Source organism: Amblyomma maculatum, chromosome 4, assembly GCF_055883805.1.
Source record: "Amblyomma maculatum isolate TAMU_Amacu chromosome 4, ASM5588380v1, whole genome shotgun sequence".
NCBI lineage: Eukaryota > Metazoa > Arthropoda > Arachnida > Ixodida > Ixodidae > Amblyomma > Amblyomma maculatum.
Window position 1 is genome coordinate 99,292,570 of NC_139347.1, and position 27,848 is coordinate 99,320,417.

At 45.9% G+C, this 27,848-nt stretch overlaps 1 protein-coding gene across 3 annotated transcripts in view; it reads right to left on the minus strand.

Moving 5' to 3' along the window:
- Positions 1 to 27,848, minus strand: part of LOC146191782 (uncharacterized) — a 254,626-nt gene that overhangs the window by 127,416 nt on the left and 99,362 nt on the right. Inside the window, exon 1 of one of the 3 annotated variants that reach the window (XM_084602284.1) lies at positions 5,576 to 5,814. The exons of the other annotated variants lie outside the window; for them this stretch is intronic. The gene's annotated coding sequence lies outside the window, so the exon portion shown is untranslated. Of the gene's footprint in view, positions 1 to 5,575; positions 5,815 to 27,848 lie in introns of those variants that run through there. 3 annotated transcript variants of the gene reach the window in all.

The following is a 27,848-nucleotide window of genomic DNA, read 5'->3' on the forward strand; positions in this document are numbered from 1 at the left end:
ATGTCAGTGCACGTTAAAGAACCCCAGGTGGTCGAAATTTCCGGAGGCCTCCACTACGGCGTCTCTCATAGCCTGAGTTGCTTTGGGACGTTAAACCCCACAAACCAACCAACCAACTTTTTCGTCCTCTTCCACTTCGTCCTCCTTTCACACCTCAGTCATGCGCCACCTGGCAACGCTAGGTGGCAATATAAAGGAGAAATCATAAAGCACGCAGGGGGTGAACACTGTGAGATTTGTAGCTACTGATTAAAAAAATTAAAAGCATATTAGCCATGCAGGCGTTTAGATTCTATTTAATAAGTTTTGAATAGTGTTAAAAATAGACCTGTGGCTGTACCCAAGCATGGACGACAATAAAATCTGGCTGCTGAAATTAAGCTCCAGCTGTTGCAACGGCCTCTCCAAATACCGTTTTCTCATAATGGTGAAACGGCGACAAAATAGCAAGAAATGTTCTGTTGATACCGGTTGCCCGCAGAATGCGCAAACGGGAGTATAGCGCCAAACCAGGCCTGTGCATATAGAAATTTAGGGGCGGGACATGGTCTCCTGCTCCAGGAACACTTGAGATGCAGGTAATCATCAGATGTTAAAATAGGTCCAGTCTGCGTGCTTAATAAGGAGTGCCTACGAAGTCGCACTGCTGTTATGTACGCTGTAGCCGGGAGGATAGGCAGTACGGGCCATTGAGAGACTCTTTAGCCAGGCTATCAGCAACTTCATTGACGTTTACATTGCTGTGACCTGGTACCCACACCATATGTATGAGGCACAAATGTGAAGGGATCAATGAAAGAAATGTGTTTAAGATTGGCGAATCCATATTCGAAGAAAGCGACGAGAACTACGAATAACAGTGTGTAATTATGCAGCCACTGCCGAGTACGGTGGGTTTAGTCGGCGTAGAGCGAGCACCGCCACCATAAACTCCGCCTGGAAAATTGGGGTAAAATACGGAAGACGGACTGGAAAAGCCCAGTGTAAAAGCGGACAGTATATTCCAACGCCTGCCTTTTCATGACATTGAGAGGCATAAGTTGCTATCATTATGCTAATCAGAAGACTTTGTAAACGACCTTCTCATAATCCATTTAAAATGCGAGGTGATAAATGTTTTGAGTTATCGGGGAAAAACGCATCGTAGACAATTTTAACCGAAGATCCACTGACTTTTGTTGCAAGGATATTAGAGATAATCACATTTATAGGTATTAACAAATATTGCACTACTATTACCTGCGGGGTATGAAACCGAGGCCAGTTGACTTCAAAAAGAGAGGCCGGCTGACAACAAAAAACGGACAGGGAGCCATAGAAATGTCATTCATATATCTTTAAATACGTCTGGACAGACAAGAAATTATAATCTATATGGCTAACAACCCTGGTATTCGGGCTTCAAGGTAAAGTACAGTGCTAGTCACAAATTTGGGGAGACCAAGGCATAAACTAAGCGCTTCCGGCTCTAAAAGAACGAGCGGACGAATTTTGTTAGCGGGGGAACCGGAAAACGACACTGAGCCAAATTCTAAAATTGGTCGGATATACATACCATAAATCATTAAAAGCGCATCTCTCCGAATTTCTGACCGCGGATTGGTTAACCTGCGCTACATAACCAAAACACGAGCCCCTTTCACTGCACCATGGTCCAGTGTGATCCTTCCATGCCAGATTATCAACATAAATGACACCCAGATACCTCAAAGACTCTTGAGGAATCATTTCTTGATGAAATGTTAAAGTTTTATAGGATCCTTTCCTTATAATTTGGAAAACCAGGACAGCGCTCGTTTTTACATTTAATCACGCAACCAATTCTGAAGGGTGCTCAGGTACGAACAAAGACGCACATTGAGGGTTTGAGTGTCAGGAGCAGCCGTAAAAAACGCAAATGTCATCCGCATAGACATAGGTGCGAACTTCTTGATGAGTGGGAATCGAGCTCAATAGAGCTCAACAGAGAACTGCCTCCTGAGAACTGCCTCTGATTCGTTGATATCTGCCAGAATGAACACCACTTAATGCACAAAAAACTGCCTGTTTTGGAAAAATGGTGATATCCACGCAACTAAATATTGCGGAAACCGCAAAGTCAGTAATCTTTCCAGTAAAATTCTGGGCTCTACACTGTTATAAGACTCTGCTATATCCTGTGTCGCCAAAGCAGTATGCATTTTCTGGGGCCGCGCAAGAAGAATTCAAGGTCGGTATGCGCATTCCATTTTGAACACATTGAGCGAAAACCTATATGACAGGGAATAAGAATATGTTCTTATTCCACAAACTTTGTAACATGTAGGAGTACGACCCTTTCAATTAATTTCACCAACTTTGGATGTTAATGATATTGGTCTCATATTGTCCAAAGTATTGCCGCCACCATTATGCTTCAGTAAAGGTATCACTTCAGCTAGTGTCCGATGCTATTGAGTGACGCTAATTTCAGCCAGTTCACAAGTAACTCAGTTAACCTTTCTCTCATTCTGAGTCAATGAACTTTTTCTGGAAAGATTGCCGCGCCAAGGAATTTCATTTCCAACTCCTGGCAGCAGGTGCAAAAAAAAAAAAAAAAAAAAAAAGAAAAGATCGATATTGCTTGTTTCACGAATGCACAAAATGCATCTACGGAAGGCCCTGTAAATAAGTAAAAAAGCTTTGTAGTTTTTTGGGTTTTTTTTTTCGCCCACACCATGGCCCTGCTTCACGTGTATCGGTGCTTGAACGCATCTGGTGTACTTCGCCCTGGTATGCTGAAAATTACAAGATTGCACTTAGCTTCGCTTAAGGATTTAATGGCGAAAGCCTTTCCTTCTTCTTCTCTTGTTCCTTTATCTTGCGTGTTTGTGCACTCGTTATAATGTCATTACTTTCTTTTCTTTGGCTTCGTCGTCAGAACCTATTGAGACGTCCTTACTGGGAAATTATGTTGACGTCAGAACCTACTGCGACGTCTCGCTGATACATCTCGCGGACACATCTCGCAGACGCGAGATATCCTCCATGAGCCTAGAAAGGCTTTTGCCTTTGTAAATATTGAATGCGGACCCTCTACGTAGGCGTCCGAACACGGCCCGTGCCCACAACTTCAAGCTCAGAAGCGGCGAAGCAGCGCATTTTCTGATGTGAACACCGTGCGAAGTGAAGCGGACGACAGTCCTTGGCCCGTGTGACTTTAGGGAGGCTGGATAACATAAAACACATTTCCCTTTCTTTATTCCTGCTCTTCTGTAGACGCGCCTCAGATTTCAGCTGTCTCCGGGCGGGATACTGTTATAATAACTGAGAATAAACAGACATTAGGCCTTCATGAGGTATAGGCCTAGAATCCAAGTGTTCACCCGTTCAAGCTTCTTATACGAACTGCCGGCGTCTCCTGTTTTCCATCTAGTCGATAATAGAAGCTGGAATGGCTTTTGTTATAAGCTAATATCACGCATACTTATATTAGAAACAGTCTTGAACACGTTACAGAAAAGAAGTGACATAATACAACAACATTTGCTTCGATCATCTGAAATTTGCAGCTGATTTCAGCGGCTCTTTACAGCCCCCAATTAACAGGCTTGATATTCTGACACCCCATCCCCATATAAAAGGAGAGGCAGCACCGTGGCCTATTCAAGTCAGCGCATTTGTTTTAAATTTACCACCCCTTCGCACTCTAAGGGCCACCCCTGATTCATGAGCCGACAAGATTACAAGGCTCTATCGTTAAACTGCCCTCACTTTCTTGTTTACCCTTGTTAGGTTCTTCTTTTTTATACCGTGCAAACCATCATCTTCATTTCGTTCTTACCCTTGTTCGGTTCTTCTTTTTTATACCGTGCAAACCATCTTCTTCCTTTCGTTCTACCTGAACCCTCACTTTCTTATATTCGCCATCGGCGGAATGGCGGTCTGCTAAACACAGGCGTCTGCAGTGCGTACATATGGCAATGCCAAAGGCCTGAGATAACGTTTTCCGAAGCTTACGAAAGAGCCCCTTGTTTATCCACGACGTCCGTAGCAGCAGTACCACTCTTCGCGGTGTAAATGCACCCAGTGCGCGAGTCATCGTATACCCCATCGCTTGCAAGCGCAGCATTGCGCACCTTCGTACACACACGCAAGATCCGGCAGGTGTGGAGTTTGCCGCAAGTGCAAAGGAAATAAAAGAAAAGTGAGATGAGAGAGGAAGCCACCGGAGAAGCACAGGATGCGCGGCTTGCGCAAATAGTACGTGAGGCGGGAGCCCACCCGCGCGAAATCTTCGTGCGTGGTTCAGATAAGCTTACCTTTCATCGTGCTTGTGCTCTCCACCCCGCTGTATAGGATTTGCGTAAGCGCACACAGCATTCAATCAAAGACTTTCCGCAGAGGACTCTGCGCGCGGCTGCCGGTCCTGCTTTGTTGAATGCGTTTATTTGCGATATCTTCTTTGTAGAAAGCTCAGCTACGAGTCGTGTCTCTTGTACAACCGATGGCTGAATGTTGCAACATGCGAAATTTCGAGTGTTGATCTCATTTTGCTGGTGAGGGCGTGGTGGATTTTGACTGCCGCATAAAAGGAATACTGCTCGGCATCCTTGGGGGCGAACGGTGAACCGGTTAAGGCGAAAAGGAGAGCTCCGAATGGCATGATATATATGCCCAGAGGGCAACTCTGCCGAGTCTTAATGCTCGATAATACACTGTAGAGCCAAAATTCGGCATTTTACTAGGGTGGAGATGTGATGCAGTGCCAACAGGGAGCCCGATGTTATAGATCGCTGGTCGTTTTAGCTGGGACAGGCGGTGACTACAAGTGACCGAAAGCAGTAGTGTCCTCGCAAATGAGGCACCGGGACGTCCACGGGATAGTACCTTCTACAGCCTTAATCCAGCAGCATCCTATCTGATGTCTCAACAAAAGTAAGAGCATCCGGCAAGGGAATAAACAGGCAAGGTCTTTAAGAAAGAGACTGAAAGGGATGTTCCTGTCAGGCTGTTCTGACGTGTTTTGTTTTTGTTTTTTTAATGGCGGGGCGTGAGCAATCGTGTTCAGCTTCAGCTCTATAGTTGTGGCCGGCTTTAGCCAAAAAGGCGACCCCATTCATTCCCTACTTTGCCGATGCCTCGTCGTCATAATACCGTCGACAGCCTGTAGCATTGTCGTCATATATCGTCGAACCTTTTCGATAGGGTATGACTCCACGATACTACAAAAGCAGGCGACCTTCGAATGGACTTTAAGGTATGTGCGACAGCATTCACTCAGTCATCACCTTCAAAGGCATTCACTGGACATAAACATTTGCAGCCACGCATGCACATGTATCAATTAAAGCTCGAAAATGAACGAACGGTACAGGCAAAAAGGTACCTAATAAGCCCTCATTACTACATTGGCATGTGTACACAGAGAGTAATGTGAATAAGGCAAAGAGTGCGGCAGGACGCCATGCAGCCTGCATCGCCTACGCTGGTATACCGATGGTGTGATTAGCCGCGAGCCCGCCATCTTAACGTGAGAGCACGCATTTCTGCGTCTTCACCGTTTCCTAATTATTCCTCAACGCCTGCACAAACTAGAAAAGCTTCATCCGCTTACCGTTAGTGGCAGTCAGCATAAAAGAACCTTCAGATCGTGCGTCGTCCGGCTTCAACCGGCCGTTGTGTTGGGTCGGCTGCACCCGTCCTCATTGTCTGGGAGTTGCGCGCGGTGGCGGTCGCATCAGCGAAACTCGCCGGCGGTGTCGCGTTCCTCAGCCACCGGTGTCCAATCGCATTACCTTGTCGTTGTTCCCAGCTGCGGCACTCGGACCGCTGCCTGGCTGGCTGGTGCATTGTGCAGGCTTTGTGTACGCGGCGCGCAAGCATGCATTCTGAGAACGTGACGGACGGGGAGAGCTCTGAAGGCGTGACGGCTGTAACCGAGAACGCCACCAGGTATGCATACGATACTCCGAGAGCTGACACGTCATTGCGGAGAGGAGGACAGCTAGGCTGTTTTAATAGACATAATATACGCACAAGTTAAACCCATGCTTGCATTTCGGCCTGGGCTAAATTTAACAAAGAAGGCAACGTGTGAAGCATAATAAACATGAGTCTAGGACATGTAAGCTGACGCTGTGAACAGGCCGGACATTCATAAACACAGCGGCGAACAGCTCATCTCGTAGGCAGCCAGGTGGCCGGCAGCCTTGCTTATGAAATGCTGTCTGGGGATCCACCAAGGAAAGTTCCTCAAGATGCAAAGACAATCTTCAGAGAAACGGTGCTTAGCCTATTCAACACCTTGTGGAGTTCTTCCAAACAAGCCATGCGTGTTCAAAGATCAAGCGACTATGAAGATTATCTCAGGCCACTTTGCTACACCACATTTACCTGGGCCCTGCTCGCACACCCGCGTCCTTCATATTAAATACTCATTTCTACGTGGATGTATAACTTAGCGTCGTCTCTACTGCATTCCTTGTGTGGTGCATAGGCATAGGTATAGAACATCGTCTTATGTGCTGTGCAGAAAGCATAATGAAAAAGTTTGTTTTGCTCGCTTCCTTCACGAAGTCAAGAGTACTAGACGGTTAACTTCCAGGACGTTGTTTCCCCGCGCGGAAGCCATGTGAAAGGAGGCTTCACGCCTTCTTTTAATGTTCCTCTAGGACTGGGCTCTTGAATACAGATGCTGACAGCAGCAATCGACTATTTCGGGTGATTCTGTGTATGGATATGCCTCAGTCACGGTCTTTAATTAACATCAAAGCGTTCCTACGCTAGAGCTGTTTCCGGCAGAACGCGCACCGGTAGCTTGCAACAACCTCAAACGCTCATCTGCGGAAGCGGATACCGAAAAGGCGAAAACTGTCGATTCCGGCAGACATTCTTCACTACTTCACGCAAATTCTAAATAGGAATGCTTTGACGTCTAGACAGCATAATAGTTGAGAGACTCGGGAATAATGGCTGAAGAGGAGTAGTGACTGACGCACTTTGATGATGAATTTTCAAGCTTTTTCCTCGGGGACAGGAACAATGCATCTTCGTTTCCGAAATTCTGGTTCTATACTGTCAAAAGAGCGGTAAAAATACTCGAATAACCTGTCGAAGCATTACACTCGAGCTCGCCGGGAAAACGGATCATCGACCAAAACCTTCGATGCTTCGTAAAGAGGCCGCGTGAGGCCACCAGTTGCAACCAAATACGAGACCTGTAAGTTTAGATGCTATTTTGAAGCAGATATTTCATTTGCAGTCCAGCCTATAACGCCGTACCTCTCTGCCTTAGCATTCGGACAACAGCGAGGAAACCAGGCCCTGTCAAGGTCGTGATCTTCCCCTATAGCAGAACGAACACACGGATGCAACATGTTGTGATTAGCAAAAGCTCAGAAGTGCGCCGAGTAAGCACAGCCATATCCATCAAACAGCGAAATGGAGAACGTGCTAAATCAAGATGCAGCCTTGGCTATAGGCTAGTCGTCTTGTTGTTGTCTCCATTTTGTTAGTATATATGCATTCTAACTGTGAGCTTTAAGGCTTAAAATGGTTTGTCGGAATGCACGGGGCAGTATTATAATTAAGGTATCCAGCGTCATGGGCGCCGAGGATCCCACAGTTCTTTCTATTTTGGAGGAAAGCCAAAGCCACTTAAACGAGTCACAGACCTTAAGAATAATGTCTCAAATTGGTTGAACAAACGGCCTACGAACGGCCTCTGTGGACGAAGGCATATTTAAGCCGCCACCTATTGGACCCCAATATCACTATGAAAGAGATTTTGCTCTAGCGGATTTTACGACGAGTCACAGCTTGGGTTGGCCGAGGGATCTTCGCGCTGCTCTGGACTAACCGTACTTACGCCTGCAATGAAAATAAACTGGGCTGTGAACAAGCGTTTGAAGACGTATAGTCTATAATAGCTCCTGTGAGTTTGCGCGCGATTAACGAATCATCAGAGAACTCCGTGGATGAGTTTATGCATAGCTTTGAAGCCAACTGCACCTCCGCTCGGAAGAAAATGACAAAACCCAGAAACACGGTTATCACCGTTTTGAAAAATTTACTCCGAATATCATGCGAAATAGCACCTTCGAACGCTGCGGGAATCTATTATAAATAAATAAATAAATAAATAAATAAATAAATAAATAAATAAATAAATAAATAAATAAATAAATAAATAAATAAATTAATAAATAAATAAATAAATAAATAAATAAATAAATAAATAAATAACGCACAATTACATAAGAATCGATTGTTATAGCTATATATGTTAATTTCTCGGCGGTACTGCGCCTACAAAATGCCATTATCAGCACCATCATCTGGGACATCAACGGCGTGCTGGATTTTTTCGCGCTACCGCGGCGTTTGCGTGCTAATCATGCACTGGAAGAGCAAGAACAAAGAAAGAGAAATAATAGCTCCTGCCCTCTTGGCTACCTGACCCAGAAAGTTGCCCAATTTGGCACAGGGGACCCTCTTAAGATTGCGCCCTACGCGCGTGTATGGAGCTGCGATCTGTATCTGTGTAGTAGAATAAGCCCTGACGTGAATCGCGAGAGGCGCACGGAAGTAAAATCCGCTCCCCGGCCGCAAACATTCTAGCATCATCCCCTCCACCGAATCACCTCATCACCCTCCTCTGGGTCCCTGCGCACAGCGAACACCCAGGCAACACGGCCGCTCATTCCCAAGCCCGAGCACTCGTCAACCGGGCTGAGAGCGACCTGTGCCTTCGTCTCGCAGTGCCAGAGATCGGCTTCTTAACTACCACGACCTCACCGTATTTTATAGAAATTCCCGCCTGCTGTACCCTCCTCCGCATAAATCTCTTCCCAAAAGCGACCAGGCTTTCTGGCGCAGACTTCAGACGGCCACAGTCATGACCCCTTTCCTTCTCTCCATTATAAACCGTGGCGAAACCTCTCCTCACTGCCACTTGTGTCCTAGCACCAGACCCGACTTTACTCACGTCTTCCTGAACTGCCCGAACAAACCCAAGCCCCCGTGGCAAGGGCCAAGACATCAGGAGCGATGGGAGGCTGCTCTGCGCAGCTCGCTGCCGGAGGTACAGCTTCTGACAGTGAGCTGGGCCCGAGGGGTCGCCGAAGCTCAAAAGTGCTCGTCCATCTAGAGCGTCCTGAGGGCCCATCGTCGTCCTGCTCCCTCACTTCCCTTTACCCCCACTCACTTGGTTCTTTATTGAATCATTAAAGTTGCTACCTACCTACCTACCCCTTATTCTTTGCCCCGGAGTTGGGTTGGGAGTCTAGTTTATCGCTTGTGTTCATTAGCTCCAAACTACATTTCTTGATTCACGCATAGTGTTTTAATTAGGAATATTACATGAAAAAATATTAAAAATAATACACAGCCAATCACTTTTTTCAACATTTTGCTACTGTGGAAGCAGCTCGCGCCACTCATTTAAATGACTCATGCATAGATACATCACCATTCGAAAAAAAACATTCCTATGCTTCGAATGTGGAGCTGCGCTTCGCTTTAGACACATCAAACAAAAGTATGGCAAACGAACTACCAACGCTGTTGATATCTATTTTAAAAATGATTACACATGAGTTTGCGGCTAGATGACATTGATGAAAATATTGGCGGATATAGTACAGAAAATGGTTGCGTATACCTCTGACGCCAGCGGCCACTTTAGGCCCACCATACCATTCGGCGATTCTTTCTTCTCCCCACATCGTATATGCCTCATCCCGGATGTTCGTAGCCTACAGGCCTGGATCGTGCGTCGTATCTCCGTAACACAAATAACTGTTCTTGCGGCCATTTGTGCATGCAGGCCACATCGATCACCGTATGTGACCATTCCTAGCCTACTACCTCTAGGTCACACAGCTAGCAACCCTGACTGGAATAAAAGGGATCAACCAATGACCTCCCAATAATATATTTTTTTTTTCAACGGGAAGAATTTTGATCAATGACCACGTTTGTGTTCTCGCGCCTTGTGGCTTGACTGTCACTGTATTCAGTTGATCAGCAAGTAGCCATGGAGAGATCCCAAATTGGGTATATAGCTACGGGAATAAGAGCGATAGAAGGGGCGTGGGGGGGGGGGGGGGGGGGGGGGGGGTGGAGGGTATTCAAACCGTAGAGAGAAAGTTCGTTACTATTTATAGACCCTCCAAAACTCATCCGAATGGCAGTCTGACTGTCTGAGCCGGATGATATGTAAATTCGATCTTGGCCGAGGTGGGGGCGTTTTGATGGAGGAGAAACGCAAGGGGGCCGATGCCGTGACCGTTGTGATTCGTGAATGCGCGTTAAAAAGAGTACTGGTGGTCGGTACTATCCGAAGCCCTCCACACCGGCGTGGCCTGAGTCACTTTGGAAAGCTAGATCTCAGGAATTCAAAACCATGCTTAAACGAGCAGGCAGCAGCGTCACACGAGACGCTAACATCAGATATCACGTTCGTTACAAACGTTAAGAAATTTAGGGGCAATTAAGTTCCGCCTAGGGATATGACGTGGCAATGTTAATGGATTCTGTATGTGGCTCCCATCTTGCGAATCCTCTCTCTTTCGTGTACACACTTGGTCACACACTTTCTCACTAACCCATTAACTCGTGCCTCTGTTATCGCAAACATATTCCTTACAATGCATTCTTAAGCTACAACATTAAGTGAGAGACCAGTCCACGCATATATAGGGTGTCCAGCTGAGATGAACCAAGAATAAGATTTAGAAAAAAAAAAAAAAACCGAACAGCTCTTCACAAGTGAAATCAAGTGAGCATTATTAGCTAGGAGTCGTGTAACGTACCCACATTTATCTTTTTATTGCGAAAGCAATACTACTCCCATTTTCAGCCCGTCGCGTAGCCACGGTCGGTATGCACGTTTGACCTTTAATGACCCCAGATGGCTGTGACGTCATACCAGCTGCCAGAGATGAGCTACCAAGACTAGTCGGGTGGCGGTGGTCGGTAGGCATGGCGCGCCGCCTATGAGATGATGACGTCACTGTGACGTCATATAAGCTGCGAGAGATGGGCTACCAAGTCGAGTCGTCGGGTGGCAGCTGTCGGTAGCACGGCGCGCTGCAGCTGAGGCCGCGCTGCTACCGAGTGGAGGCGCTGCTGTCATCTCTTCTCTCGTAGTTGAGAGGAGGAGGAGGAGGAGGAGGAGGAGGAGGAGGAGGAAAACGATGGGTATATAAATGCTCGCGCTTGTTGAGCTCAGGCACTCCCTATCCTGATAAACAGAAAAAGTGACGCCATCTCGTTGAAGCCAGGAAACGACAGCTAGCTACAGAGACAGATGAAGAACGGGAACAGCATCTCGCTCGACGGCGCGCTCAAGATACAGCTAGACGAGAGCGTCGCGATTCTCTTGAATCATCCACAACCGGTGACGACTCCGAATGGAATGTAATGGATGCTTTGAACAGTGAAGACTCTTTGGCGACGTGTTCACTCACCAGTAAAGAACGTAGGAATGCCACTAGGTGGCAACGACGCGTTCAGAAAATAGAAGAAGCTGTTAATGAGTGTCCTGTATTAATCTATCGTACGGTCAACATGGTACACCCCAATTGGCTACACTACGAGCTGAACTATAGCGTAGCCATGCTATTATTGCTTTCACAACCCACCGGGCTAAGCCCCAGCTAATTTTATAGTTCCGCCTACTGGAATAATTAGCCGAGATTAGCTAATTAATTTTAAAATTATCGCTCATGACGCTAAGATGGGAATCGGAAAATTATCGAAAGCAACTAAAATATAATGACACTGGAAAAACTACCACGTGACCATGCGCACCATCCTCCCGAATACGGCACAATTACAGCACTCAGATCCACGACCGAAAAGAGCGCTTCTAGATACGCGTCTGCTGCGAAGCGCCCGACGAGCTTTGCATGGGCGCTGGCGCGGAGATTAGGCAAAAGTTAATTAGGCAATGTCGAATAATTATTCACGTATGTCGAAATGAAGGAAATACTTGTGATTATGTTACATGACTAGTAACAATGCTCACTTAATTTCACTTGGGAAGAACGCTTAGGTTTTCTTTTTTTTCTAATTCATAGCTCACTTTAGATGGAACACCCTGTATAAAGCCTCGTTTTTATCAAGCCGTGAGAACTTGCCTGCGTGGCCTGCAGGTTTCTTGTCTGACTCGAGCTCAAAGGGACCATGCACCCTGCAGCGCATCCTCCCACCTCATAGACACTGCTAGAGTTCGCAGCGTCCAAGTCACGTGGTCTTGTCACCTCACACAGCCAGGCAACCAATCGGTTCCCAGCCATGTCTCCTGCCATCTGACACCCGCCAGAGTGGTGCTTGTGAATGTCCGCTCAGAATAGCAAGAACAGCTGATGCAGCACTTTCAGGAAAATGCGACCTGTATAATACCATCTCCTTAAAGAAAACAGTTTTGCAAACGACTTATATAATTTCTTTGACAAAGTTAACCACTGAAGTTTTCTCAAATCTGATTGAAATCAGTACCTACTGTACACCCCATTTTACAAGTAACAGAAGAGCAATTAAAAAAAAATTGTAGATGCACTTTCGAAACCAATTAAAATTGATAGCAACAGTATCCTCAAGGGGCATGCTATCACTATTGGCTAATGAGTGTGGACAGGACATTTGCTTCCGTTGAGGGTGTCGAGCCTTTATTGGTTAGTGAAATGAATTGATTGATGAGTAAAATAATGGTTGCATGAATGATGAGGGTAGAGGGTGAGAGAGTGTGTCCGTGTGCAAAATTATTATTTGATGTGGAGTAATTGGTCTATTAATTAGAGGCCAGAAAATCGATTCGACGTCCAAATATATACAAGAACGTTGAAATTGTGCAAAATACGTCAAAACCACGCCAAAAACATGCAAAATCGTGCAAAGCTTTAATGCCAGGCCTCGCCATTGCGCGTAGCAACATCGAAAACAGTCATTCAACCGTTAAAAAAGAAAAAAAATTAGAGTAAAAGAAAACTAAACAGTGAAAACAGTAAAAGAGAAACAAAAACAACCAAAAGAAAAAAAAAGAGCAAAAAAGGAAAACTGAAACAAATGATTGAAAAAGTGGTAAATTAGTGCTAACAGTCACAGGGAAGGCCTTCGCTTAACCGCACTTAATATCTAAGTGTCGCCAACGAATTTTTTTTTTAATCTTCCGTAAAAAGCTACCTATTAGGCACGCATCCTATGCAGGTTTTGATATGACAGTACGGAATGGAGATGAGAGGAATACAAGGAACCTACAACGAGCCAAAAAATTACGAGGGACTTAGCGACTAAAGTAGTGAAAGGCGAAAGCCTGAGTGCCGCATTCTGCTACGCAACTGGCACTAATTAGTAATTAAATATGTATAAATAGTTAGGCATTTAGATAATTGATTAATTGATTAGCCTTTAACAGGCTAGGATGAGAATTACTTAATTAGTCATTAATTAGTAAAAATGAATGAATTCGTCATTATTTAGTAATTGATCATTGATTTGCATATGGTCATATAAGGTACGCATTCGCACATACTGTGGTGGTGCCTTGTGATTGGTCGTGACCTCTATGACGTCATCCCGCCTCGGCCAATCAGAGCCGCCGCAAAAGCGGGACACATTTTGTCCACGACAGCATGAGCCATTAAAGGCTTTCGCCTTAAAAGTATGACTCGACCTAAGTGCGCACCACACAAATCGGAGGTTGTTGTGCTCAAAAAGAAGGTCAAGCGGGAGGAAAACAATCTCGAGCACAACATATCGAGTGAGCTACACGGGGCAACAATTAAAACCTACCTCGCTGTAAAGATAACGAGCATTGATATGTAGGAGGTCGCTGTAAACATTAACGTAGTTTGCATAGAGTTAGTGACAAGGCGCGAATCTTGAAAACGGTGCAGAGAATCACACTTCTGAAGAAAGCAATGAAAGAAAAAGACACGATAAGGCTTATGCAAGCCCTTACTATTAGCATAGTCACGTACGTGGCCCCAGTCACGGTTCTAAAGGTGACCAATGTCAAGAAGATAGACGCGATGATCAGGCGAGCTTATAAAAGTAATCATCCGACCTTAAGCAATTGGCTTAAGTAAGCTTGCAGTCGAAAGCCCGCGCACTAGTAAATACTCACCACATTAACGCAACTGACTACTCCGCATGTAACATGGCCGATTCCAACACACACACAAGAAGGAAGGTATATCAATTAACGCCGTGGTTATGATAGCGACTTCACAATGCAAGGCACACCTGTACTAAGAAAACCAGGGTAACAGCGGCGGTGACAAAGCATGTGGTTTCACAATGCCAAGACGAAAGAAGGATGGAGATAGCTTTAGAAAGGAAATGCGGAAATCAGGATGGAGATATACGAACGTTTGATTACCAAGATAGGGCCGGCAGTCATAGCCGTAGTGTAGATTAATAAAAAGGAACCCGAACAAGCGTTACTATGCCGAAGAAATATTGAAAGGTGACGGAAGTAACAGATCTATCACGTCGGCAGTTGCACACACCCTGCCATCGTATAGTGCCGCAGATTCACAGAGGGAATATTAAGTAGAGCAGCAGCAAATGTATGATGGCAGAAGCGAGAGGACGCAGCGGTACCTACAATAATGGATCCGGACCATATTTTCTCAGCGGGAAATAGCTCGCCTACAAGTTGCCGCTGGATATCTTGCGTGCCGGTCCTCAGTGGAGGAGCAGGCGTACAGAAAAGCGCAAAAGTTTCACCACTTATAAAATATTGCAGGGAGTAGCAGACTGTTCTCTACAGTACGGTGTAGAAGTTAGGGAATTACGGCCACACTTTCCCGCACCTGTAAGACGAAGGAATAAAATCCACTCGGCCATTTGAATCAGCGCCCATTTGACGAAGAATGTCGCCATTTCTACCCCATTATATTGCAGTTAAAGAGATAATGCTACAGCCTCGTCATATGGACGCGTTGTTGGTATGTTATCGTCTTAACCATTCGGCCTGATTAGTCAGTGTCAAGTAGAATTGCTAATTTTAGTGTCAAGTATTAGCACCACTTATAATAGTGCTGCTCAGTAGACCGCAGTGCTATATGTAGTGCTTATTAGTAGTGGTAATTAGTGCTCTTAATTTCAATCAAGTATATTTACTGTCTGGCGCAATTGCTGTCCACTTTAAACGGCCCATGAAAGCTATTTATTGAAACTAGAAAACGCACACAAGAAATAAGTATCTCATCAGTCCTCTCCACCAACGCAAAAAAAAAAAAAAAAATATATATATATATATATATATATATATATATATATATATATATATATATATATATATATATATATATATATATATATATATATATATATATATATATATATATAATGTGTTTAAGCTGGCGTAATTAAAGCCCGAATGTATCAACGATCGAAAATGACGCCTCTCCTTCCCCCTTAACTCAGCGCAACTCAGAACAAAAATGAAAATAAGCCATGACAACGCCCACTTTGCCTTGTTCGAGTGCTCCTGTATATGTATACGGGAGCCTGTATATGGGAACCTGTTCAGTTCAGTTCAGTCGTTCAGTCGTGTCCGACTCTTCGTGACCCTATTGACCATGTCACGCCACGCTTTCCGGTCTCTCACTATCTTCCTAACGTCACATAACTTCATCTGCTGTGCCTCGAGGATGCCATCTAACCATCGTTTTCCTTGCTAACCCTTCTCCGGCGACCCTCAACCTTTCCCAACATCAAATCTTTCTCCAGCGACTCCTCTCTTCTCATCAGATGACCAAAGTAGCTGAGCTTTAACTTTAGAATTTGACCCTCCAATGAGCAGTCAGGGTTTATGGTCGACAATATTGATTGATTTGATCTTCTCGCAGTCCAAGGAACTCTCAAGAGTCTTCGCCAGCACCACAATTCAAACGCGTCAATTCTTCGGCGGTCAGCCTTTTTCACAGTCCAACTCTCGCATCCATACATCACAACTGGAAATACCATAGCACGAGTTATACGGATCTTGGTTGGCAGACTAATGTCTCTGCTCTTTACTAGGCGGTCAAAGCTAACCATTGCTCTCTTTCCCAGAAGCAGGCGTCTCCTAATTTCATGGCTGCAGTCTCCTTCCGAGCTAATCTTGGAGCCCAAGAAGAGAAAATCTGTCCTTCCACTTCTTGTCCCTTGATGCTCCAGGACTTGATAGGGCAAGACGCCATGATCTTTGTCTTTTTAATGTTCAGTTTAAGCCCAAACTTCTCACTCTCTTCTTGTACGCGCATCAGAAGTCTCTTGAGTTCCGCTTCACTTTCTGCCATTAAAGTGGTATCATCCGCATATCTAAGGTTGTTGATACGTTTTCCAGCAATCTTCACTCCAGCTGAAGACTCGTCCAGACCAGCCTTCCTCATGATGCACTCTGCATATAGGTCAAATAGGCAGGGCGACAGTATGCAGCCTTGCCTCACTCCTTTCTCAATTGGAAACCAATCAGTAAGACCATGCCCAGTTCTGACTGTGGCCTCTTGCCCTTCATACAGGTTCCTAAGGAGACAGATAAGGTGAATTGGAACTCCCATCTCTTGGAGAGCTTGCCACAATCTGCTGTGATCTACGCAGTCAAACGCTTTCGCATAATCAATAAAGCAGATGTAGATGGGTTTCTGGAACTTTCTTGCTTTTTCCATGATCCAGCGAAGGTTGACAACTTGGTCTCTAGTTCCTCTGCCCTTGCGAAACCCAGCTTGCACGTCCGGAAGCTCCCGATCCACATACTGCTGCAGCCTACCTTGGAGGATTTTCAACATCACCTTGCTAGCATGCGAAATAAGCGCGATCGTGCGGTAGTTGGAACAAATCTTTGGCACTGCCTTTCTTTGGAATGGGGATGTAAACTGACCTCCTCCAATCCTGTGGCCACTGCAGGGTTGTCCAAATCTTCTGACATAATGTATGCAGAATGTTAACAGCGTCATGGTTGAGGTTTTGAAGCAACTCAGCTGGAATGCTATCAATTCCGCTAGCTTTGTTCTTAGCAAGGCTGGCTAAGGCCCATTCAACTTCACTCTTCAGGATGCCCGGCTCGAGGTCAGTGATCACAACCGTCTTATGTTGGGTTTGCACATTCAGGTCCTTCTTGTACAGTTCTTCTGTGTATTCCTGCCACCTCTTCTTTATCTCTGCGGCTTCAGTGAGGTCCTTGCCTCGTTTGTCCTTTATCACGCCCATCTTAGCACAGAAGCTTCCTTTGATATCTTTGATTGTCTTATATAGAGCTCTTGTGTTCCTTAATTGGCTGTTGTCCTCAACTGCTTGGCACTGTATGTTCAGGAAGGCATTCTTATCTCTCCTTGCTATTTTCTGAAAATCCGCATTGAGAACCTTGTATCTTTCTCTTTCCCCCATAACTTTTGCCATCCTCCTTTCCTCAGCTATTTGCAAAGCCTCTTCAGATAACCAGTTTGCTTTCTTGCATTTCTTTTGCTTTGGAACTACCTTAGTAGCAACTTCTTGTATTATATTGCGAACATCAGTCCACATCTCTTCGGGCTCTTTGTCTTCTAGATCTAATTCTTGAAATCGATTCCTCACTTCCACAGCATATTCTAATGGAATCTGATCCAGATCATACCTGAAAGGCCTTCTAGTTTTCTGCGTTTTCCTCAATCGAAGCTTAATTTTGGCAACAAGAAGCTGATGATCGGTGCCACAATCGGCCCCAGGCCTTGTTTTTACTGCTTGTATAGCGCTTCTCCATCTCTGCCGGCAAATAATATAATCGATCTGATTCCTGTACAGACCGTCCGGTGAAATCCATGTGTACAGGCGCCTCTTGTGCTGTTGAAAATGAGTATTCGCTATGGTCAGGTTGTTTTCTTGACAGAACTCTACTAGCCTCTGCCCAGCTTCATTTGGCTCACCAAGACCGAACTTGCCTGTAATTCCGGATATTTCTTCACTCCCGACCTTAGCATTCCAGTCTCCTATGAGAAAAACGACGTCTGATGATGGGGTGCGGTCTAAAAGGCATTGTAGGTCCGCATAAAATCTCTCAACGTCAGCTTCTTCAGCAGTAGTGGTCGGTGCATAGACTTGGATAACTGTTGTGTTGAAAGGGTGACCTTGGATCCGAAGTGAAATCATTCGGTCGTTTTTGGGGTTGTACCCTAGCACTGCTTTGCCCATTCTTCTGTTTATAATGAGAGCGACCCCATTCCTTCTCTTGGATTCGTGCCCACAATAAAAGACATAATGGTCGCCGGAGTTAAATTCTCCCATTCCGGTCCACTTGAGCTCGCTGATACCCAAGATATCAATGTTCAATCTGTCCATTTCTCGCTTGACGATATCCAGTTTACCTTGCGTCATAGATTTTACATTCCATGTTGCTATGTGATACATCTCCTTGCAACATCGGACTTTCCGGTCGCTTCCCGACACATCCACAACTGAGCGTCCTTTTGGCTTTAGCCCAGCCGCTTCATTCGTCCTGGAGCTACTAGGAATCGCCCTTTGTTCATCCCCAGTAACATGTGGGACGCCTTCCAACCTGGGGGGCTCATCTTCCGGCGCCATATCTTTAATAATATTGTGGCTGGCCATAGGGTTTTCTTGGCAGGAAATACTGGAGTGGGTTGCCATTACCTTATCCAGTGAATCACATTTTGTCAGAACTCTCTGCCGTGACCTGTCTATCTTGAGTGGCCCTACACAGCAGAGCTCACGACTTCATCGAGTTTCGCAAGCCCCTCCGCCACGACAAGGCAGTGATCCATGAAGGGGATGGGAACCTGTACATGGGAACATATACATAAACCTGTATATGGGGGCATATACATGAACACTGCCCTGTCCCACCCGCGTCAAATGGGAGCGTCCAATGAGTGAGCGCACACAATAAGCCCCCGCTGACGCAATCGGGGATTTTTGCGCGCGGGAACGTGCCTCCATAATCGGTTGTGAGAGCTGAGCTCGCCAGGAGCACCTTTTAAGAATTATTTGTAAATTATAAGCTCCACGCAAAGCTTTTGAACTTAACGTGAATACTCGAAAAGACCACCTCTCCGGATGTATTTTCTTAGAATTATACCACAAATGCCGTGTCAGTGGCCCTTTATAAAATACATGAGGCTGTCGCACAAGGCCCACAAATTATTGCGACAGTCCGTACGTGCAGGTTACGCGCCAAACTCAGCTGCAATTTAAAGAGCAATCGCTCGATTCGCGCTGCTTGACCGCTATATCTATATGCAGCAAGGTCTACGCTTCGTAACGCTAGCTGAATCACGTCACGACGTCTGGCGTCGTTAGTGTAACGCGATTTGCCGGGCTAGTTGGTTACGATCCATATGTACCAGTGGCTAGAACACAAACAGAAAAAGAAAAAGCAGATAGAACTCAGTGCTGAACTTTCATCTTTTCAAAAAAGTTGGAAGTTCAGCGCCCTGCCCTATCTGCCTTTGTTTCCTGGTTGTATTCGCGCTGCTGATACATATGGTCGTCAGTATGTTGGACAATCAGATAATTTCTTCGTGACCACATGCTTTTTGGGGAACTGCCATAAAAAAGTGATCACATGGCCAGAACAGAAATTCAAACATTCTACAAAAAAAAAAATGTGAAATGGGGGTACCAGCTTTTCTGGTTTGGTTTGCTTTAAGGGGTTTAACGTCCCAAAGCGACTCAGGCTATGAGAGACGCCGTCGTGGAGGGCTCCGGAAATTTACTTCACCTGGAGTCCCGTAACGTGCACTGCATTGCACACAACACGGGCGCCTAGCTTTACGCTTTCATCTAAAAACGCCATCTGCGGCCGGGATTCGATCCCGCATCACAGACGTTGAGCTGCCTAGCCACTGCACCACCGCGGCGGGGCAGCTTTTCTGGGTTTTCAGTTACTAACTTCATTTAATCCCCGCCAGCATCGAACACCCCTTACTTGATGAAGTTATTTTAAACTAGTAATTATTATTATTATTTTTTTCAAAACTAGGAGTCCCGTGAGACTCGCCCCAGCGAAGTGATTGTGATGCCTTAATCTTCCTCTTCGCTGAGAGGCGTGTACAATTAAATGCTTCCAGCGTTCGCACCAACTCTTTCTGACAAGCACAGAAAACCAGTGATAAATACCGACGAATCCGAAATTTTTGCGCAGATTTTGATGAAGTCCAGCAGCGCCACGGAATTCTTTGTGGCAGCGGTGAAAACTAGCAGAGCTTGTTCAGATTCCCTGGCTGACATTATATAACGTAGCACCTATCATTTTCAGTTATTTACCACATATGTTTCCCGATGTAACAGTAAGATGTGTTGTTGGCCTAGTTGGTGCAGTACTTCAGACATCTTATAGTAGCGCGAAAAAACACACACAAGACAGGGTACAGGACAAGCGCTATCCTGTACCCTGTCTTGTGTGTGTTTTTTCGCGCTACTATAAGATGTCTGAAGGATTCCCGATGTAAGCATCTTTAAAGGCTGGTTCACACTGGCGACTCGCGGAGGTCGCGCGACACGATTCGTCACGGAGGGGGCGACACGAACGAGTCGCCAGCGACCCGTTTGAGGTAGTTTGATGGAATCGCTCGCTGACCGATTTCTTGCGACGCGACTTGAAGTCGCAAAATTACTGAGCCAATCCGCAGCGCTTCTGCCTCCTTCCAAGGCGGGGAAATTCAAGAGTGCATGCGCGCGTGTGCACGATCGACTTACTGCGCCCGCAGTTGTTGGGCACACATGTCAAGGATCGCTTCGAGAGTCACGCGTACTAATTCGCGTTTTTACTCGTATTATTGATGATGTGCTTGACGCTCGGGCATGAGGCGATTTCGTGATCTGCTAATTCGCGAGGACGCTAGCAACAGCCCACACACCACCGCCGCGCTTCCGTCTTCGTCGAACTATAGCGGGTTGGCTGTCGAAACAGTCCTAAACATGAGGATAACCATAAGATCCTGTTCTTCGCTGATAATTTCACATATTCATAACCGAAATGAGTCCGAATTGATCTACCCCGAGCGCGGTAGCAGAAGCCCTAAAGGCGCGAAAGTCGGCTCTTCGTTCAAATCTCGTTCGCAGAGGGGTTTGTCGTGAAGCGAGTCGCATTCCGGTGTGAACACTCCCTGTTGATCGACGATTGTCGCCAGTCTCCCCCTCCGTGACGAATCGAGCCGCGCGACCTCCGCGAGTCGCCAGTGTAAACCAGCCTTAATACAGGTTGGCTTATTAACTCATTTAGTCTATCTTTTAATGTGTTTTTAATCCGAACTCATTCTCAATTCTACACTGAAGAAGGACGGTCCACCATCCGAAATATCCCTCGTTTGGCTCTGGGTTCCTGGCACCCCACCAGGATTGACATCAAAATTTCGAACCGAATATCACGACCCCTACCGCATCGTCCACCAAACCCCCTGTAAATATATCGTGGAGCCACTCACTCCTTCTTCGGATATATATATATATATATATATATATATATATATATATATATATATATATACCCAAGAAAGTAGCAGGTGGGACAGCGGCCGATGTAGCTCAGTTGGAAGAGCACCGGACGCGATATTCGGAGGTCGTGGGTTCGGTCCCCACCATCGGCACGTTGTTTTTCCTTCTACTTTGTGTTTATCTTTCCCCTAAACAGATTACATTACTAATTTATGTGATTACCGAAGTAAAAATTAAAAAAAAAAGACATAAGTACATATATAAGGCACCTCTGCATAAGTGAATTGAGGGTGCCTAAGCAGATCTCAAAGGTCAAACAATGAGGTTGATGTTCAGTAAGGTCACCAAATTTCATTCGAGGTCTAGGTGAGGTCGAAGACATATTTGTCAAACGCCCACCTCTTACTGGAACAAAACGGCCATTGAAAAGTACCGCGAGAAGTGCCTGTTCTGCTTAAATATGAGCTATCTGATTATGAATGTGACGAAAAGTAATAACTTGAGTGCCATCGTGGCTTCAGAGGTAAGACCTTATAAGGGCAACGGTGAAAACTACCACTTTAGAGATAAGACTGCGCAACGTGATGAACAAAAGGAGCAGCGCTATACAAACGGGAGTGATACTTTACACCTCGTTTCTACTACTGGCTCTACTTTCGCAAATGAGTAGTGGTCGCAGCTGCTGAATTGATACGAACACTGACGATTGGGCACTACATCCACCATCCTTGACCGATTCTATCTTGGCTCCCTACTGCCATACATACTTGCTAAAGATCCCATAGTTCATTACGAAGGCAAGCTGTTCTTTCTTCTCACCCCTCAATTCTACAGATATCGCGGACAGCCTGATGAGTCCGAAGCGCGGAGCTCTAAGAAACAAATGCGCCCAACACAATTTGTCGTCTACGGCGCTAAGTACTGTGAAATGCCTTTTTGAACATGCAAGCGCCAACTGCTGCTTGGGCAGATTACGAGTTATGACGAACGTCTGAGCGCAACTTAGGAGTGCCTCAAGTCCCGCTAGGAGGTAGCCTCAAACTCACTGCTGAAGCGCCTTATATCCTTTCTCAGAATTTTCTATTAGACAGGACCGGAAACTAGAAAAGTTGACATCATCTGATCTAGTGCCGAATCATTAAAGCTGTTGTGGCTTGATCTGATTAGGACTCTGGCCGTATAGCACTGCGATGCATAGAGTGATTACCGAAGTTAAACTGGCGCCAGCGTTCGCGAACAGCTCTTACGTGCCTTCGGGCTCCGATGTACTTGCACGAACTGCAGTGCAGATTACTCGCCCGAAGCATAATTCCCTGCTTTTCAAAACAGCTTTACCACCGAAGGAAAACACGTACGCGCTAAAAACTCACACAAGCGCTTGTCCGTCTTGTAGGAAGCCTTCGAAGAGGCAACGCGCGGGCACTTACGGAAAAGCTGACGACGGGTCGCCGCAGTGACAGGCCGGAGATACGCTCCCGGCTACCGACGGACAGACCAAAGTTGTTTTGACAATCGCCTTCGGGCTCCTCTATCCATCGGGGAAACCATTTAAACACAACCTTTCGTTATTGCTTTCTTGTGGAGAGCGAAATAAAAGAGAATAGAATGGATCGTAAATAGCGATGAATGAGACAAGGGGAGCAGAGGGTCGACCTTGTGTACACGGGAGCGCCCTGGACAAATGTGATATTTGCATATCGAATCGCTCACATGAACGAGGTTCTCTCCTCGAAGAGGAGATGCGCGCGCAGCCAGCAGCGCAAACAACTCGTTTGAAGTGCGCGGTCCCCCTTTAAAAGGCGCCCGTTCGCGTGAGGAGGGCAAACTGCGTTGGCCCCATACGCATTAGCGTGTCTGCACATGGACTGCCGCCCGTGCGACCGAAGCGAAGAAGAGGAAGGCGGGGATGGGTCGGCGCACTACGGTGCGCGTACCGGAAACGGTCGTGTTTCCTCTCAGTGACGGCGACGCCCGATGTCTTCGTCGGGCCGCTAAGACTTTATCGTCCGGCGGAGTCGAATCTGAGTGTGATACGGCAGCGTATACGCAGCGCTGAACAAACATGTTCTCCTTTGGTTCGCGCCGTGCTCCTGGGTGTAATATATTGTCCGTTTCCGGTTTCCTCTGTTCTTCTTGCCAGCGCGATAAAGAACTACACAGAAAGTGGCCCATATGCTGTTCTTACGGCCGAACAGAAGGATTATGCAAGAGAAGAAGGACAGTATCTTATCGTGGTTCTTTCCCTTGTTCATCCTCAAGTCCCGTAGTATGCAGCGTGGAGTATTTGGGGTTAAAGTATTGTAGCGAACCAAAAAAAAATGCATGAAGTGTCTTTTTAACAACAACTGCAGACATATATTATAGTGAGGCTACTCCCCCCCCCCCCCCCCCAAAAAAAAAAAATAATAATAATAATATGCCTCTGCCCGTGCCACTAGGTACAGCCCTGCTCCGTCTTCCTCCGATGGATCCCTGGACACTCGGGGATTGACGGCAATAAGCTGGCGAACCAGCTCGCCCGTGAAACTCGTAACCGGGCATCGTTTATCCCCTGGCCAAGATCCTTGGAGAGCGGGTCGAAAGTGTCTCTTTGCGCCACCATCAGCGAATACTAGAATACTGCTCGCTTGGACCGCAAGCTCTACCCCGACCCTCATCCTAATCTTTCCGTTCGGGAGGCTCATATCCTTCGGCAAATACAGTTGAACACACTCATAACCCCTGCCCGGCTATATCTCTACAAATTCCGTCGCGATCCATCATGCCCCAACTGCCCTTCCCCTTATGCCAACCTTTCACACTGCCTATTTTCATGCCCGGTTGCATTGCAATGGGGATTCTTTCCCACCTGCTCCCATACTATCTGGACCTGGGTGGACTGGCTTGGTGCTGAGGGTGAAGAAGAACAGCGCCTGCTCGTCCAGCAGGCCATCGATGTATTAGGCGCCTAAGTATTGCGCCTCAAGTAGTACAATAAAGTCTTGAACTACTACTACGGGCTTAGCAACTGCAGACAGTTGCAAATGAGGAAGAAAATGAACAAGCCAGAAAACGAATAGCGCATAAAGACGGAGGCCTCGGAACTGACGCCCCTTCCAACGGCCTCACATTTTGCTGCGCAATATAACAAGCAAGAGGCAGCTCTCAAGGTTCTAATTATTCGGTTAGCGATCTATTCACCACCGTCTGGGCTGTCGTCTCTGTTATTGGCCAAGGACCGCACCATATAAGAATCCACAATTCAGTAGCCATTTTTAATCTATTTGGTCCTCTGGCATATAGGTCACACTTGTTGGGGTAGGCAGCCGCAGCCTTTCAAGCGCAGGTGGTATCGTTTTCTTTCTTTTATTGTCTTCTTTGCACCGTAGTGGTTTTCAAACTTTTCAAGCGAAGTGTGTGACCAGCCATTGAACCATTGACTCACGGAGGGGACCAAACCTCACCTATTACTGGTTAGCCAATGGCTAACCAGTGAGTGCCACGAGTTGCGGATGCTATCGCTGGCGTGTCGACTCCTACCTTGAGATTTCAGCCATTGCCCATTTGCTCTTTTTCCATGACAAGTGCCATCACTCTGACGTCACTCCCAATTAAATGAAATATGACTCAAGTGGCCTCAATTTCGAGATTTGTATCCCCATCCTGGATGTCCCGTCTGCAAGTCCCGTGATACAGAAGCGGATATCCACTACATGTTGTGGGAATGTCCAGCGCTGAAGCCGACGCGGATCCGGCACCTGGTGACAGCTGGCCTCTCCCCCTATAATCCTCCGTTATATGCCACTTGGACGCAGGAACCATACCATCGTTCACTTCTAGACTTCATTACATCAGCCAACCCTTTTTTCCCATGTATTTGATCGTATACCTTTCATCCTTCATAACATTCCTATTATGCCCCGAGGCAATACACATCGTAAAAAGTCAACATAAATTTCAAATAAAGGGGGGGGGGGGGGGGGGGGTGCATAATACGACTCGATTACACCTCATTATTAAATGATGGAATATGGGAACAGAAATAATCAATCCTGATCATGATTACAGGTTAAGGTTGAGTTCATTAAGAATTCCCGACAACTGAAACACGCGGATCGTGCTCACCTTTACTCGTAACTATACGTATGGCTAAAGAGAGAGAGAGAGATAAAAAAAAAAAAAACGGGAATGTGTCAATATTCTTCAAAACCAACTCTAGTCTAATTCGGCTGCTAGGCGCGCCGGGTGATAACAATGGCACGAGAATAAAGGAACCGAATCGAAGGATAAGGAATGCCTTTCAAGAGCCGTTATATAGTACAGTGATTGCTTCTCTTCAACTCCGCTTCAGCTTAAAAGTCATGCAGAAATTAGAATTTCGTGCTAGTCATTTAAAAGCACTTCGCTTGAATAAAGGGAATTCGTAGGTATGACGCGGAGAGCGTTAATAGCTCTCGTCAGCACCCCCTTGGCCGATCCTCTTTCAAGCACGTTCGTCTCCCACCGATGTACACTTTGTTACCGGTTAATCATATTATCCCATCAATTAGTGTCTTTGTTATTGCACACTTAAGGGGTGTGGAACTTTGTTAAGCGTTAATCGCTTTTATTTCCGCTTCCTCCGTGAACTTAGGGTGATATAAGCGAAATTGTTATTATTATTATTATTATTATTATTATTATTATTATTATTATTATTATTATTATTATTATTATTATTATTATTATTATTATTATTGTTATTATTATTATTATTATTATTATTATTATTATTATTATTATTATTATTATTATTATTATTATTATTATTATTATTATTATTATTATTATTATTATTATTATACTCATCAGCGCACAGTCGTAGGCTACTACATTATGGGAGGTAAAGCCCCACTTGCATACTTGATGGAGCATTTCCTGCATCTCTTAGGGGTGCCGTGTCTGACTTGCGATCCAAGGGCATTCGATTACCATCTCACCCTGCCATCTCAACCGTGTCATGTGTAGTGTCGTAAAATCGCACAACCCGACAATCAATTTATTCTCGGCCGTGTCACCTGCCATACACCTACTTCCAGAGTCATATAACCACGATTTATCACTCGCAACGCCAACGCCGACAAGGCCGACGCCGGATTTTCTTTTAATAAAAATGTAGCGAATATAAAGGCGTTGCATCGCACTTACGTCACACGCGCACTTCCGTTCGCTTTCAAAAGGTGTCCTGGAAAAGTGGCGCGTGTCTGTGGGGCATTTTTCTTACTTCCTACGTTTAACTCTTCTTTTCACGATGCAAAAAAAAAAAAAGGAAAATGACAACCCACGCGCAACGCTCGCGTGACGCTCGGGACGTCCTCGCAACACAATGCCCACGCGAGTGAGAGGACCTCAGACGCCGCTCCCTAAACGTCATGGTGCCGGCTTGTGCCGGTGCACCCATACATACGTTCGTATACATCCGCGCTTCTAGCAGTGCGTAGGAGAACGGCGCTTCTTTTTTTCAGGAGCTCGCCCACCCTCCTTTAGGCGACGTCAAGTCACACGGCAGGTATTTACATACGGCACGTCGCAAACGCAGTGCGGCAAACAAGGTGTGGAAAAGAGAATCACTAACCCTTTCGAAGCTTTCGCTGTACGTCCGAAGTGGGCTTCGAAGCTGAGAGACGTAGAGCTGAGATCAACCGATATGCTCGGTTGATGTACGGTCTGAGCCACTGTGCATTTCGCTACGTATTCAGATATTTTCCAACGCAACGCCTGGACAAAGTTGAAGTTGGCAATTTTCAAGATGACTTCACGAATAATCTTTAGGGTGGTGCGGAAAACACTTTTTTTTTTTTTCACCGAATCGGTTACGAATACCACTATGTCTCCACTGCCGAATCAAATGGAAACAGTGCAGTTTTCTATATCGAATTAAATGGAATAACGGTAGCACCAAACTGAACACGAACCGAAACCGAATATTTGGTCTAACTTCGCTACTTTTGAGAATAATCGTATAAAGTGAGCAATATATTCTGAAAGCGCAAAGATGCGGGATCGAATCGCGGCTGCAGCGGCTGCTTTTCGATGGAGGCGAAAACCAAGGCTTTCGGGTGTGTGCTGTGTGATGTAAGTGCACGTTAAAGAATCAAGTCCAGAACCAAGGTCCGGGCTGTCCAGGAGGCCCGCGCGGCGGCGGAGAGCTTCGGGCTCTCTGTTCCGACGTGGGAGCTGCCCTCTACACCTGGCGCCTAGCCGAGTGTCCTCCAGGACCCCTACTGTGGGAAATAAAGTTTTGCCAAACCAAACCAAAGAACCAAGTGGTCGCAATTTCCTAGGCCTTCCACTACAACGTCTATGATTGTCTTAATCGCTTTGGGAGTTTTAACTCAATAAACCAAATCAATAACGTGAAACATTAAAGTGCCAGCGGTGGCGCTGCTGTACGGTACTAACATGAGGAGTTAACAATAGTTGTTAAAGGCTCAACGCTAATTCCT